The 15737-nt window shown below is 39.9% G+C and overlaps 1 protein-coding gene across 5 annotated transcripts in view; it reads left to right on the top strand.

Annotated features, from left to right (window-relative positions):
• Positions 1-15737, top strand: part of BMPR1A (bone morphogenetic protein receptor type 1A) — a 130563-nt gene that overhangs the window by 76111 nt on the left and 38715 nt on the right. Inside the window, exon 1 of one of the 5 annotated variants that reach the window (XM_087862967.1) lies at positions 10107-10366. The exons of the other annotated variants lie outside the window; for them this stretch is intronic. The gene's annotated coding sequence lies outside the window, so the exon portion shown is untranslated. Of the gene's footprint in view, positions 1-10106; positions 10367-15737 lie in introns of those variants that run through there. 5 annotated transcript variants of the gene reach the window in all.

The following is a 15737-nucleotide window of genomic DNA, read 5'->3' as shown; positions in this document are numbered from 1 at the left end:
ACCTCCTCTGTTAGTGCCTTGTGGTGGGCATTACCGTAAGATATAAAGATTGGCACTTTGGGCTGACTCTTGTAGAACCGGCAATATGCCTCTTCTCCAGATGCCTTGTCTCTTATTTTCCAGTTTTTTTCCACTTTTGTTCCTTCCATCCCCCTACCAGTCAGCCATACTATTCGCCACTCCCAAGGAGTCCATATGTTTTCTTCTCTTGTCACTTCTCCCTTTGCCGTGCCCACCAAGAGAATTTCTCCCTCTTCATTGTCTTTCAGAGTCATCCAGGGAAGGCTGCAGAGCAGTAGAAGCCCAGTTTTGACTTGTCTCTGGCAGCCAGGCCCCAGGTCTTTCTTTTTGCCATTGGTCACCAGGAACCTACCATGAAGCGTTGGTGTGAGCAGAAGTAAAGACACCCGTGTAATAGGAGCTAGTGATGTGAGGTTCTGGGCTACTACTTGTAATTTACTAGTGCCCTCTGGCACTGCCCCGGTCTATTACAAAAATACCATTTCCATCGTTCAGTAACTTATTGCTGCACCTGCCCTTGGGACTTGGTGGATCATGATAGGTAGCCCTGGTCACTAAATCCTTGATGTTCCATGGTTGGGTTCTTTACTAGGGTGCAATATCATACCAGGAACTACACTTTTCATACAGCATTACAGAGATCAGATCCTTGCCTCAGAAAATCTAGAGGTCTATCCTCTATCTCTACTATTGGAACTTGCCAGAGAATCTGCATGGCCTCTCTTTCTACCACAGATTATCTCTAGTACCTTTGAGTTGATTGAACATCAGGGCAGCTTTGGACTGGAGCTGAATGTGCTGAGAGCCTCTTCTCTAGGTCCTAATCAGCCTTCGGAGTCACTTCCAAAATTTTTTAAAAATTTTCTAAATGTACAGTCATCTTTCATTGAGCGTTAATTCTCAATTAGGATATAAAAGGAGTCAGCAAAGATTAAGTTCTTCAAGGGGAGGTGGAGGGCAAAGGTCATGATAAGGAACACAGAGTGTACCCTTCTTGCTGGGCCCTATTTAGTGGCTCTTCAGTGGTTGCGTAGCAGTTCATGTTTTTTTTTTTTTTAATGTTTTATTTATTTATTTGAGAGAGTGAGCATGAGTGGGGAGGAAAAGGAGAAGCAGGCTCCCCATGAGCAGGGAGCCCGACACGGGGCTCGATCCCAGGACGCTGGGATCATAACCTGAGTAGAAGGCAGATCCTTTACCTACTGAGCCACCCAGGCACCCCCCTTTTTTTTTCTTTTAAGATTTTTTTAAGCTGTTCGTGTTTGAGTTGCTTAGGAGAAAAGCAGTAACTGAAAAGCACATCATCTCCTAGCACCATTGAAACCCAGAGGTGCTCACTTTCTTCACATTGGCAAACTGTTGTCATAATGGGGGATCCTCTTTGAAATGCTCTGACAGTGTCTTTGGGAGCGAAATCTTGCACCGATAGCCTGTTTGGCAGCTCCTGTACTTTGACATCCACGAGTCGCTTCTCCTTTACTGATAAGACTGATGCCTCTGGGTGTCCTGCTTGTGCACTGTCACACATTTCTCTTCTGTTCTACTGAAGTTGAAGCCACCGGTTCTTATTTTGAGCTTAGCTTTTTCTCTGTTTGCTGAGTTCCCTTTAAGTGAATTGCATTTTTTTGCACCCACTTCTGGGGGTCTTGGGTTCCCTAAGCACTCATTTAGTTCTGGCTGTAGGCATCTATTGTTCAGCGGCAAACCAATCAGCATGGAAGTCGGAGTTGTTTCTGTCCGGTGGACTGATAACAGTGAAGCCAACAAATTGTTACTGATGTCTTGGAGCTCTGGGAGGAGTCTCCTCAGTGCCTCCATGCACTGGCAACTGCAGGATTTTTGAGCAACGTAGCAGATCTGTTAGATCTAACAGCCTCTTGAAACCCTGCATTACAGAAACGCAGGTAGAGCTCCAGCCTCGAAGCAAAGATGAGTTCTACCCTTCCTATTGGTATCTCCCAGCACACCATTGAAAATTTAGTCTTACACCTACTCGCCTTTTTTTTTTTTTTTAAAGATTTATTTATTTTAGAGTGAGAGAATGCTGAGTAAGAGAGAGGGCTTGGGATGGAAGAGGGGCAGAGGGAGAGAGAGAATCTCCAGCAGACTCCCTGCTCAGCGGGAAGCTGACCAAGGGCTCGATCTCAGACGCTGAGATCATGACCTGAGCTGAAACCAAGAGTAAGACGCTCAATTGACTGAGCCACCCAGGCGCCCCACACCTACTCTCTTCTGTAGAGAAATCTAGAACTCATCCTATAGACATCCTCTGGACCTTGCCCTTAGGCTCTTGGGTTATTATGCTACCCCCCCCCCCCCGCAAGGGAGACAGAGAAAGTTTATTCCTATTGTCTTCCATGAAGACTGCCTCCTCATAACTAAGATACTATTATTCTTATTTATTTATTTATTTACTTACTTACTTACTTACTTACTTACTTAAAGTAGGCTCTATGTCTATTACAGAGCCCAGTGTGGGGCTTGAACTCATGACCTTGAGATCAAGACCTGATCTGAGATCAAGAGTTGGACGCCTAACCACCTGAGCCACCCAGGAGCCCAAGATACCATGATTCTTAATTTAAGTCGACAGATACACTCCTGGCTTACTTATATATTTGATCATTCTCTGTGTTGGGTACTTTCAGGTTCAGGTAGCCGTTTGTGATGCTACAGCTATATGTGATACTGTGGGGAGAGCATACCACAGGATTTTCAGCAGCATCTCTTCATATTCTGTAGTGACGTTTCAATTCCTATCCTTATGCTCCATCTCCAGTACTTCCTTCTTTCTCTAGTGTCTTACGCTTCCACCTTGTTTGTAAGATGGTTTCCAATCCAAGTATCTCAGAAATTCCAGTTTAACTCTTGAGCTCCTCTGTTTCCTCCCTTTTCTTCCTTTCTTACATTCCTCCCTCGCTCCCTCCCATCTGTTCTTTGTTTGTAAGGGACTAATAGGAAGTCTGATGAGCTCTTATATAAAATCTTGAACAATATACACCAAAGCCTGTGTTCCTCCTCACTGCCCTCCCACTCCACTGCCCTCCTTATTATCTTCTCCTCCATCTCCTTTCCAGTTCGATGACCTCTACTTTATAGTTACCTTCTTGGTGTATTTAGGTATTCTACTTCCTCTTGAATTAATTTTGGTATTTAATACCTTTCTTAAAAAAATCATACACTGCTTTATTTTCAGATTTATTTTTATAAAATTATTCATGATGAGAATACTTGGCTTATAAAGTTCGTAAGAAGATTAAATGTGTTAATACATGTAAAGCATGTAGACTAAATTGAATTTCTTATTTCATACTACTAAAAAAGTATGATAAGGAAAAGCTAATAAACTTAGAGCTAAGATAATTCAAAACATGAAATAAGCCAGAAATATTTTAGGAAGAGGGCTTTTGAGTATATTAAGGTTTCCTATTTCAGGACTTGGATCTAAATTTCTTTGATATCTAGAAATCACCAGAGGTGATAATAGGAGCGAAGTTCATGAGCTAGTACTTGAATAGAGATTGTTGGACTGGTAGTTACTGGCTATAACCGTGAGGTTTGGAGATGCATTTTCAGATGCCAGTATACTTATAAAGAATATTATATTATGTGGTTTTTGTAATGGGTTTAACTCCTCAGTTATGTTTCCCTTAAGATATTATATATCTTTTATTCCTTTTATTCGTTTATTGAACACTTATTGCTTTGCTTAGGAGTGTGCCAGAAAATGGAGATTACAAAAGCTGCAAGATAAGTCCAAATATCGCCTGACTATATACGTCTCTTAATGGGAGGAGTTATATCTGCTTCATTTACCGTTGTGTAATCAGTGTAGAGCACATACCAAGGGATTAATAAATCGTTTTTAAATGAATGTTAGCCAAGAGCTGTGAAGCAGCTGTGGTACATGTTCTGGGTGCACCAGAAGTACAGAGATGGGACACCTCACTAAGCCTGATGAGTAAGGATCAGGGATTGCCTGCCAAGATTACTCATAGATCAAGTCTCGAAGAATGAATTAGAGTTAACCTGGTAAAGGCCAGAGGCTGTGCAAAAGAATGGAAGTCAGAAGGGAATGCCTTTAAAGATAGAGTGCTACAGAGATTTCAGTACAGTTGGAGCATTGTAAGGATATGGAGGAGTGGGAGGATGGTGTTAGAAAACCCTGCAGAGGCCAGATTCTAACAGTTCTTCTTATGTCTTGATAATTCCGCCCTATTAAAATGAGAATATTCATAGATTTTTAAGCAGAGAGCATGACAAGTTCATTTGTTCTAGACGCTAGCATTTATTAAATGTGACCATTTACTAGACTATACAGCAAATTCTAATACATTTCAAAATATCAATAATTCTGATACATTTCAAATAATCATATCACCCATATTTTCTGCCAACAAATGCACTTCAGTTAAAAATGAATAACAGTATATACAAACCCATGGTTCAAAATTTAAAAACATACTTCTATAAATCCCACAGGCCAAAAGTGAAATGACAGTACAAGTCAGAAAACACCTAGATCTAATACAATAAAGAAAATTTGGGTACTAATACTTGTCTGACACGCTAAAGCCTTAAATACTCATATTAAAAATTAAAAATATTAATAAGCTAAGTGTCTAACAAATTAGGAAAAGAAAAACAGAATAAATTCAAGAGAAATAAATACATGATGAAGGTAAAAGCCAGCACTTGGGGGGCGCCTGGGTGGTACAGTCAGCTGAGCATCCGACTCTTGGTGTCGGCTTAGGTTGTGATCTCAGGGTGGTAGGGTTGAGTCCCATGTTGGGCTCTGTGCTCAGTGGGGAGTCTGCTTGGAGTTTCTCCTCTCCCTTTGCCCCTCCCCCTTGTGCATGTGCACATGCACACGTTCTCTCAAATAATTAAATTAATCTTAAAAATAAATGTCCGCACTTGCTATCTAGCCCTTGCATTGTTCCATATGCTTTACAAGGATTATCTTATTTAATCTTTACAACCTTGTGCGGTGAGTACTGTTATTATTCCCATCTTGTAGCTGAGAGGATTGAGGCACAGAGAGAAACTTTTTTTTTTTTTTTTTTAAAGATTTTATTTTTTTTTTATTTATTTATTCGACAGAGAGAGAGACAGCCAGTGAGAGAGGAAACACAAGCAGGGGGAGTGGGAGAGGAAGAAGCAGGCTCATAGTGGAGGAGCCTGATGTGGGGCTCGATCCCAGATCACCGGGATCACGCCCTGAGCCGAAGGCAGACGCTTAACCGCTGTGCCACCCAGGCGCCCCCAGAGAGAAACTTAATGCAAGCTTCTAGCTAATCCGTGATAGAATTGGGGTTTGAAATTAATGGAAAAAAATATTTTTTAAGATACATAGGAGAGGATTACAAAAATCAAAAATTGGTTCTTGAAAAGGCTGATAAAATAAACCATTTGAACGACCAAGAAAAACCTAGAAAACACAAATAGTATTAGGGATGTAAAGGGAGGAGTGTAACTTCAAATATAGAAGAGATGTTTTTCTTAAAAATAAGAGAATACCTTCAGTAACTTTATGTCAATAAATTTAATAATGTAAATAACAATTTTCTTTTTAAAAATGTAACTTAATAAATTGACTCTGACTAAATAGAAAACCTGGATATTCTTATAATTATTAGAGAATTTTAATTTATGCTGAAAGATCAGCTCCCTCCCATGTACTCACAGATAAGCCGTTGGCCCAGATGATTTTATTATTTTCTTGAAGAGTTTATTTTTAAGTAATCTCTATACTCATTGCAGCATTCAGACTCACAACCCCAAGATCAAGAGTTACATGTTTCACCATCTGAGCCAGCCATGCACCCCATGGCCCAGATGATTTTAAAACTGAGTTCCGTCAAACTATTCTAGTGGTAGGTATGTCCAAATTTATACATAGTGTACCAGAGAACAGCAAAATAGGGAAAGTTTCTCAGCTTATTCTATGTGGTTAGTATAACTTTGATACCAAAACCAGACATGGATAATAAGATAGCCCAGTCTTACTTATGAACATGGATGCAAAATATTAGCAAAACAAATCCAGGAGTGTATTTAAACATAATTGTATCTACAGTACTGCGGTACAGTTCTGATAATACCTACCCAAAGTTAGTGGCAGACTCCACTGGTATAAGGGCACAGCCCCCAACAAGACTGCCCTTCCTTTAAGATGCCAGTAACAAGTTTGGAGGTCTCCAGGCTACTTGGACTTCTCACTAACCAGCTGCAAATCCAGGAGGATTCCATGATTCCCTCAAATTTTATTTGACGATTTACTAAAATGACTCACAGGATTCAAGAAAGTGGTACATGTGCAATGATCATTTTATTATAAGGGACACAGATTGGGACCAACCAAATGAAGAGACACATAGGGTGAGGTCTGGGAGGGTTCCAGATGTGGAGCCTCCTTTCCTCTGGGAATCAGGGTGTGTCATCTTCCTGGCACATTGATATATTTACCAAACAGGAAACTAATCTGAGTTATGGTATAAAGTGTTTTTACCTGTGTTTCATTATGTAGGCATGATTGAATAATTGGCCACATGATGGAACTCAATCTTCAGCCCTGTCCCCTCCCCAGCATTCTGATCACATGGTTGGCCTTTTTGGTGACTAGCCTCAAGCCTGAGTCATAAACTCAGGTATGATCTGTGAGGCTCGTGCATAACAGACACTCCTATTACCCAGGAAATTCCAAGGATTTACTTCAGGGGTTCCCTTCTAGTAACCGGGGATGAAGACCAGACAATTTATTATTCAATAATGACAAAATTGAATTTCCCAGGAATCGAAAGATAGTGTGTTAATTATTGCTACATAACAATTTATCCCAAAATTTAGGGACTTGAAACAACAGAAACTTAACACAGGAAGTTAAGAGCAGTTTACTGGGTGCTTTTGGCTCAGGGTGTCTTAATGAGGTTGTAGTTAGGATGTCAGCAGGGGCTATATTCATCTGAAAACTTGACGGGGGTGTAGAGGATCCATTTCCAAGATGGTACACTCAAATGGCTATTGGCAGGAGGCCTCAGTTCCTCAGCCCAGAATGAATGACCCAAGAAAGAGCGGAGAGAAAGCCGCATTGCCTTCTAATACTACTCTCAGAACACGTACTCTGTCACTTTCACTTTCTACTATTTGTTAAAAGGGAGTTACTCAGTCTAGCATACACTCAAAGTAATTAGGCTCCACCTCTTGAAAAAGGGAATACAAAAGGGAATACGAAAGAATTTGTGGACATCTTTAAAAACTACCACAGATGGTCTCTTTAAGAAAGCTTTTAATATGGATTATTGCTAATTAATTTATCCATTAACACACTGAAGGAGGAAAACACTGTGATTGTATCCATAGATGGAGAAAAAAAACAATAAAATCGAACCCTGTTTATGTTGAAAAACTCTTAGCAAGCATAGAAGGGAACTTTAATGTGATAAAGAGTATCAGTAAATTTATAATTAACATAGGAAGAATTGACATACATGATATGAGGCTTTCTGTACATAATGCAGTATGTCTTTCCCTGTGTTAAGGTGTATACTGTGTCCTTCAGGAGTATTTAAAAATTGTCCTTGTATCAGTGTTGTGTATTTGGAAGTGCAAAATAGTACAGTCCCAGTGAAATTACCAAAATGTCTACCAAGATTGCCATTAGACCCAGAATCCTACTTCAGGGACTCTGCCTTCCAGGTTTATTTGCTCAAGCAACAACAGAAACAGCTATTCAGGTTTATGTATTGCTTTGCTTCTTATGCTTATGCTTATGCTTATTGTAATCATTGCTTATACAAAAATATGGAACCACCTACAATGTCCATCAGTAGGAGAGTGGATAAATACAGCTGTAAGATAGTCATAGGATGGAATGCTCTATATACCAATGAAAATAAATGAAAAAGAACTACATGTATCTACCATGGAAGTCACTCACAATGTTGAGTGAAAAATAAGCAAATATAAAAATATATGTATAGAATAATACAGTTTTTATACAGCTATAAAAAATTCAAAAACAGGCAAAGCAATGCTCTATATTGTTTGGGATATGTACTACGTACAGCAAAAGCATATGAAGACATGGTGTTAAATACCACATTCAGAACAGTGGTTACTTCAGAGAAAGAGGGTGGGAATTTATGGTGTTTACCCTGCTTCACTCAGCACCTAAGTAATGCTTTTTTTTTTTTTTTTTTAAAGCAGTGGTGGTAAACCCACTCTATTTTATTTTATTTTAATTCCGGTATAGTTAACATACAGTGTTATATTAGTTTCAGGTATACAATAACCCCTAGGTAATTCTTAGGTGAAGTCTTTATGAAGCACTGTATTCAGTGAGAGCAGTTTGCAGACTCACAGACTGAGAGGTGGAAGACTTCATGGCATTATTTATTTTACAGATGAGGAAACTAAGGCCTGGAGACGGAAGTGAATTGGCCAGGATCAGCGAGCTAGTTAAGGCAGAATTTGAACTAACTCTTAGGTCTCCTAACCCGAAGACTAAGCTATGTGCAGTCCTTTCCTTATTTAAAAAAAATAAATAATTTTTTTTTTTGGATGCAGGGCTCGAACTCACAGCCCTGAGATCATGACCTGAGCTGATATCAAGAGTCAGTCACTTAACCTATTGAACTACCCGTGCGCCTCTTTTTATTTTTGTTTTTTAAATTTCTTTCTTTTTTTTTTTTTTTTAAAGATTTTATTTATTTATTTGACAGAGATAGAGACAGCCAGCGAGAGAGGGAACACAAGCAGGGGGAGTGGGAGAGGAAGAAGCAGGCTCATAGCGGAGGAGCCCGATGTGGGGCTCGATCCCATAACGGCGGGATCACGCCCTGAGCCGAAGGCAGACGCTTAACCGCTGTGCCACCCAGGCGCCCCTGTTTTTTTAATTTCTATTTTATTTTATTTTTTGCCTTTCTTTAAAAATGTTAGTTGGTAAATATTTAAACTAGGTATCTTAGCTGAAAGATACTAAAAGGAAAAAAAAAAAGTCCTTCCCACGCCACAGAACTTTTTCAGCAAAGCACCCCAAATCAGCACATTTTAATGGTGGCAATGTTCTGACATAGAGTAACAAAATGAAAAGTAGATGTTTCATCCACAGGCCGGAAGTGCTTCCTGGGTTCCCAGGTGCTTCCAACTTAACAAGCCACACAATTTGTAAACTCGAGGGTGTTATTTTGTAGACCTACAGGTTCGCAAGTCTCAAGGTTTAGTTTCCTATAGTTTATGGTTAAATACAGGGAAGAATTACTAATGATCTGATTGTAACACCCTCAGGTCTTATTCAGGGCCTTTGGTGACTTACAATTTACATATAAATATTACCTTTGAACCTTTACTTGTGTCTACTTACTGAAATATTGCAGTTGAGTTTAGATAGTCCTTTGAAGTTCCCTTTGTCAAACCACATTGTTTGTACCAAAGAAAGGGCTGTATTTTCTTTTTGTCTGTGATTATTTCCACAATTATTTAACTTGCTTTAACTATGTGGTATTGTCAAAGTATAACCCAAGCCATTGTTTGCCTTAAGCAATATTTTAGATCTTGAGAAGTTATGTTTACTTATACAAGACTTTCTTAAGACCTTTTAATTTATATCTCAAACTCGAGTATATGCAGTGAAAACAGTGGAAAATTTTCCTCACAGGATCTTGACACAAGTCAGGGCTCGAAGTGAGCAGAAGGAAGTGGTGTGGTTTTTGTATCATTTCAGTTGTGTTGAGATAAGGAAATGGAATAGTTTACCCACAGTACAGCCCGTTTGGGAAAGTCTCATTTGTATATAAAAGTAAAAGAAATTGGCATGATGTTTTAATTCCTTCTGCTATATTCAAGTCATTCCCTCAGCAAATATTTATTTAGTACCAGCTATGTGCCAAATGCTCTTCTTGGTGCTAGAAATACAGAGTGAAAAAATAGACTAACACCCCTGCTCTTATGGAGCATACGTTCTGGAGCAGGTAGCAAGCAATAAACAAAATAAATAGTAAATTGTGTATCAAATTATAGGATGACAAGTGCGAAAGAGAAAAAAAGTAGATATATATCAGGGAAGGAAGATAGGAGTGCCAGGGGTGAAGGTGGGATTACAGTTTTAAATTGGGTGAGCAAGAACACTGTAAATAAGAAAGGGATATTTGAGTAAGCCCTTGGAAGAGGTAAGGTAGCAAATCATACAGATGTCTGGGGGAGGAATGTTCTAGGCAGAGAGACCCGTGAATGCAAAGGTCCTGCAGCAGGGCCAGGCCTGGCATGTGTCAGGGACAAGGAGGCCAGTGCAGTTGGAGTGGAGGAGCTGGAGTCCTGTGGGCCTTTATAGACTTCAGCTCTTACTGTGAGTAAACAGAGGGGTGATGTGACCTAATAGGCTTCCTATCACTACTTTGGCTGCTGTGTTGAGAATATATTGTAGGTGGACAAGGGTAGAAGTGGGGAGACCGGTTAGGAGGCTATTCAGTAATCCAGGCAAACAGTGTTGGTGTCTTGGACCAGAGAGAGAGCAGTGAAGGTGGTGAGAAGCGCATAGGGGCCAAGTATATTTTGAGGGTAGAACCAGCAGGATTTGCTGAGAGATAGGATATGGAATATGAGAAGGAAGGAGGGAATGGTCAAGAATGACTCCCAAGATTTTAGGCCTGAGATACTTGAAAAGTAGAGAGGCCGTTAGCTGAGGTGGGCAAGACTGAGGGGGCTAGCAGATTTGGGGGGTAAGAGGAGAAAGACCAGGAGTAATAAATTATATGCTGCTGGTCACATTACTAAGTAAATTTATATACTACTTGAGCCATCTTTAAAGTAACTCTTTCTCATGCCAGTCTATGTTGTTGTTTAGTTTATTCAGAATTACTCATTTTATGCCAGTCTAACCCAGAATACTCAAGCGTGCCTTTCCCTTAAACCTTCCTATCAACTAGAATGTTTTTGGTTCTAAAGGAAAAACTGACTCCCTCTGACCTAAAAAATAAAGGGAATTTATTGACTGTAAACTGAAAAGTGCCTGTTATTCAGGCTTCAGGCAAGGTTGCTGCTCACTGATGGCTGTAAGAACTTGGCTTCTTTTAGTCTCTTGGCGCTCTCTGCCTTCTGGTTCCCCTTCTGGTGCCAACATAACTGCCAAAAGCTTCTTGGGCAACTGTTTTCTTAGACTTATTCACTCTGAAAGAAGGACAGTGTCTCTGAAGGCCTAGCCACAGTCCTGAGACTGTGTTAGACTGGCTTTCCCCTGAACTTTTCATTCCCACATGGAGGATGGAATATGCTGAGTGGCTTTGTCTGGGACAGAGCCTCTACTCCTGGAGCTTCAGGGAAAGCTGTGTGCTCTGAATTTTTTTTAAAAATTGTAAATAGAGAAAGAAGTGGAGAGAAACGGTTGATTATCAGTTGTTTTTGCCTCGTGCAGGCACTGTGGTTAATACAGCAAGAATAGGATTCTTTTTTAAAATGGTCAAATGAAAAGAAAAAAAAGTAAAGTAAAAGTAAAATTGCATTCAGACATTAGTTTGATCAAGATAATTTTTCTTCCTGGAGGCCTAATACTATTGCTTCTTGAACATCTCGAACCACAGAGGGGCCTTCAGATAATGCAAAGTGATAGGTCATTTAGTCAAGAATCAGTGTTTCTCAACAAGGAGAGCACTACTGACATTAGTTGAGACAGTTCTTTGTTTTGAGGGATCGTCCCTGCACATTGCATTCCATTTTCTATTTTGGTCCTTTGTCACCAACCAAAAAGTCACCCGCATTATTTCCAGATCTTCCTAGGGAGGGACATACTTCCAAAGCTCATGACTATTTTTGAAAGAGTGTTTTTTTCATATCGAGGGCATAAATACAGAATATTTTGATTTAGTTTCCTGAGTGAAATATGGGTGGGGGTTTTTGTTATTTTTGAAGTTCTGCTTTGTCTTTTTTTTTTTTGCTTTGTCTTTTTTTTTTTCTTAGTTCTGGTAGTTGGATATATTCCACTTAAAGATTGATTTAGTATTTGAATTAGTTTTTTGGCCACAGCGATTTATTGAGTTAACCCAGAAAGTCTTTTATTACATGTAGTGTTGCTTAAGGAAATGAGAAATCTTGGTTTTGATAACCAAATTTTGGTATTCTTTCAAGCATTTTGACTTTGGGTCACATAGGTTAGAATAGAAAGCCCAGCCTATCCTGAACAAACTTGTAACTTGGATAGGTTATAATTATTTGTGGGAGAAGAAGTGAAATGTACTGAGTCTAGAAGAATTCATTCCTAGGGTCAGAATATCTTAGAACTCTTTGAATACATATATATATTAAAATGCAGTTCATAAGTACTTAGGAAATGTTAGCTATGTTGTTGACTCCTCTTTGGTGAAGTGAATATATATAAAAATATGTGTGTGGTGTGTATGTATAGTCTGTCTGTTACTCTCTGAGGTCTGTTTTCTGAAAGCCTTTGTATCAGGACCCAGTCAGGAACAGCCCAGTCAGTGACTGTTTTCAGAGGAAGAGTTTGGTATAGGGAATTGACTACGCAGGTATTGGGAATTGAAAAAGCTAATGGAACACTGGGATTAAGCAGAAATGATCGTTGTGGGAAGCAGCTACCACCCGGAAGAGACTAAGGTTTCAGAACCTGGATGCTTGGAGAACGTGTGCCCCTGTGGAGGCAAGGCAGCTCAGAGCCCGGCTGCTGCTGCTCTCTCAGGAGCTCAGAGCATAGGTCCTGAGGAGCTGGCTCTCAGACTTTGAGGTGCCGGCACCCCTGGGTCTGAACATGAGCCATGAGGCTGGTTCTGAAGTGTGGCAGGAAGCTGGAAACTAGAACCTACTGGGGCGTGTGGCTCAGGTGGCTGACTGGGAACATCAAAGTGAGGAAGAAGCAAGTCCCTTTTCCCTCCTCCAGCTTTCTCTCGTTCCCCTGTTGGCAGAGACCATGAGGGAGCTCCTGGTGAAAGACGTGTTAGCAGTGTCACACAGGAGAGCAGAGTTTTTCCCTTCCTGAGCAGCAGTGGTGTGTAATGAGGAACATACTGCTTTCGGGTTTTTCCTCATTACCTACCGGCTTCTGACTTTGCGGTAGTGAGTGGAATTTGGCCTTTGTCAGCGCAGACTTGCCTCTTCCTGGTTGTATGATCTTGGGCAAGTTTCTGAACTCTGCTGAGCTTCACCTTTTCCTTGCAGAGTTGTGAAGATGAAATAAGATCTTACGTGGCTCAATGAAAAATAACTTCCCGTTTCCTTTTTGATGGACTTACTCATGTGCCGACTGGATAAAACACGGCCCCTGGGGTTCAAAGATCCGGGTTTTCGTTGTTCAAGTTGCTAGCTGTATGAAATTCAGCAGGTTGCTTTAGCTCTCTGAGCCTGTCTTTTCTCTCTCAGAGTAGGAATAATTTTACTCACCGTAAGGGTCATACAGATGGTATAATGCACGTAAAACTTAATTTGCAAATTATAAAGATGGTGATATGCTAACATAAAGCTACCACTAAATAATATTTATGAATTTCTCTCATTTAATCTGCACGGAAGACCTAGATCTGTTGTATGCTAGTCCCTGCACCCTTCACTACCATTTTATACCGATTTTATCTGTGTAAAAATTCTGTGCAGAAAACACAGACAGTATTGTTCACCGTTACCCCTAACACACCGAAACAGAAGTGACCCAACACTGCCCCTGCCAGGCATCTCTGCAACCACTGATTTACTTCATGTGTATTTTGGTCATTTGTGCTTATTCCAGAGAAGAGACAGGACAACACCCAGATGCCCTCAGTGAATAGCTGGCAGTAAGAATCTCTTCTGAGCGCAGATGTGCCAAAGATTGATGTGTAGCATAATCTAGTTCTAATTATTTGTGAGCTTTTTCATTTAATAGAAATAAACGAACAAAAAAAACTTTGGAGTAACTAGGTTAGGGGATTTGTAGTACAAAGTTGATTGGTTGAAAATAGATTATCTCTTGTTTTTAAAAATACTTCATAAACCAGGAGGCATTTATTGTGCATCTAATATTGAGGCCCCTGGTGTGGGATATAAGACGTAGAAACGCATCAGCGGTGTATAATGCTGTACTAGTTTGTCTTGCCTTTCTGTTCCTGGAAGAATTCATGTTTGTGTTGGGGAGAATAGTCTGTTGGCTCAGAAGGAAAGTGAAAGGTTTTGAATAAAGAGGGGAACATTAAGCAGAAATACAAAGGTTAAATGCATTAAATTTGCTTCGAATAAAAAATTGAGTGTTGGGAAAAGGTTAAGTCTAGTTAGGAAGTAACTTCAGTGGTGATGATGAAATTAGTGACCTCAGGGTGTTGAAGACATGGCAGTTAGAAATGTCTCTATAGGGGCGCCTGGGTGGCGCAGTCGTTGTGCGTCTGCCTTCAGCTCAGGGCGTGATCCCAGCGTTGTGGGATCGAGTCCCACATCGGGCTCCTCCGCTATGAGACTGCTTCCTCCTCTCCCACTCTCCCTGCTTGTGTTCCCTCTCTCGCTGCCTGTCTCTCTCTGTCAAATAAATAATAAAATCTTTAAAAAAAAAAAAAAAAAGAAAGAAATGTCTCTATAAAGTGGAACTTCAACATCCCTTATAGCTCGGAATTTAGTGAGATGGTTGGTTCTCTTTGCTCCTTTTTCAGACTTTCCAAAAGACCTCATTATAATTGTCTCACCCATCACAAATTCTCACAGCACAAGCCTCCAAGGCAGACTTTTTGGTGAGATTCCTGTGTATTACCACAGATACACTTACATAACTATTTATTTAAGCATGTTATTTTCTTAAGGGTTTATGTTTAGATTTGGGTGAGATTGTTTTTCACACTGATATAAAAATAGCCATGAGCGGTGTTACTACAGTTGTCTGTGTATATATTAGCTCAGGGATTGATGGGGGTAGAGGTTGGAACTGGGGAAGGAATAGATGGGTTGCTGGTTAAGAGAAAAGACAATATTCTTATGCTAATCCAAGCTCTGGATAAGGAGCAAAGCAGCCATGCAAACAATGGCTGTGGAGCCGGAAAGTCTGCAGTGAGTCTAGGCCTTCTCAGAAACCTTGTCAGGCCCGGCGCCTGGAGCTGCCTAGGGGGAGGGGCCCCTGGAAGGGGGAGCTTTCTCCTCACTACTTCCTGGGCCAGCTTGTTGAAAATTCCCAAACCTCACTACTAGAAAGTAAAAATTAAGGGTGGGGGGCTTAACGGGAAGAGGAAAGAATGACTTTAGTTTGTTTTTTCAGCTGACTTCAGCCTTTTCCTGTTTTTTTATTCTGATTGAACTGTTGGTTCAGCCTTATTTCTGTTTACCAAGCTTTGTAATTTTTTGTTTAAAAAGAAATTATTTATATTTTATTGAATAATTTGTCTTAGTTTTATTTTCTTGAAGAAGAAACAGCACCAATCTATGTATATAGCAACAGAAGATAAATTTATTTAGATGCCTATTTGAACTAAATATTTTAAAATAGCTTTTAAACACCAGCATCATTTTGAAATTTCGATCATACAGCATTTCAGATGTCTGCATTTCCTTATATCCTTAGCTTTGCAAGACTAGATATTTTAAATTTAATATAAAAATTCCAATGAGTTATTCTAGGGATTTCAAAAATATGTTATTTTCAGATGTTAGAATTATAAAATACTCTGTTTCAGGAATAATTGCAAAATATGGTTACTGTTTTGCTATGTCATGATCACAGAAACAGTTAATATGATGGAACAAATAGAGGGAAAGTTATC

This window comes from Ursus americanus, chromosome 6 (assembly GCF_024610735.1).
Source record: "Ursus americanus isolate L20-20 chromosome 6, mUrsAme1.1.p, whole genome shotgun sequence".
NCBI lineage: Eukaryota > Metazoa > Chordata > Mammalia > Carnivora > Ursidae > Ursus > Ursus americanus.
The sequence above is the reverse complement of the archived record's forward strand: the minus strand, read 5'-3'. Positions and strand labels throughout refer to the sequence as shown.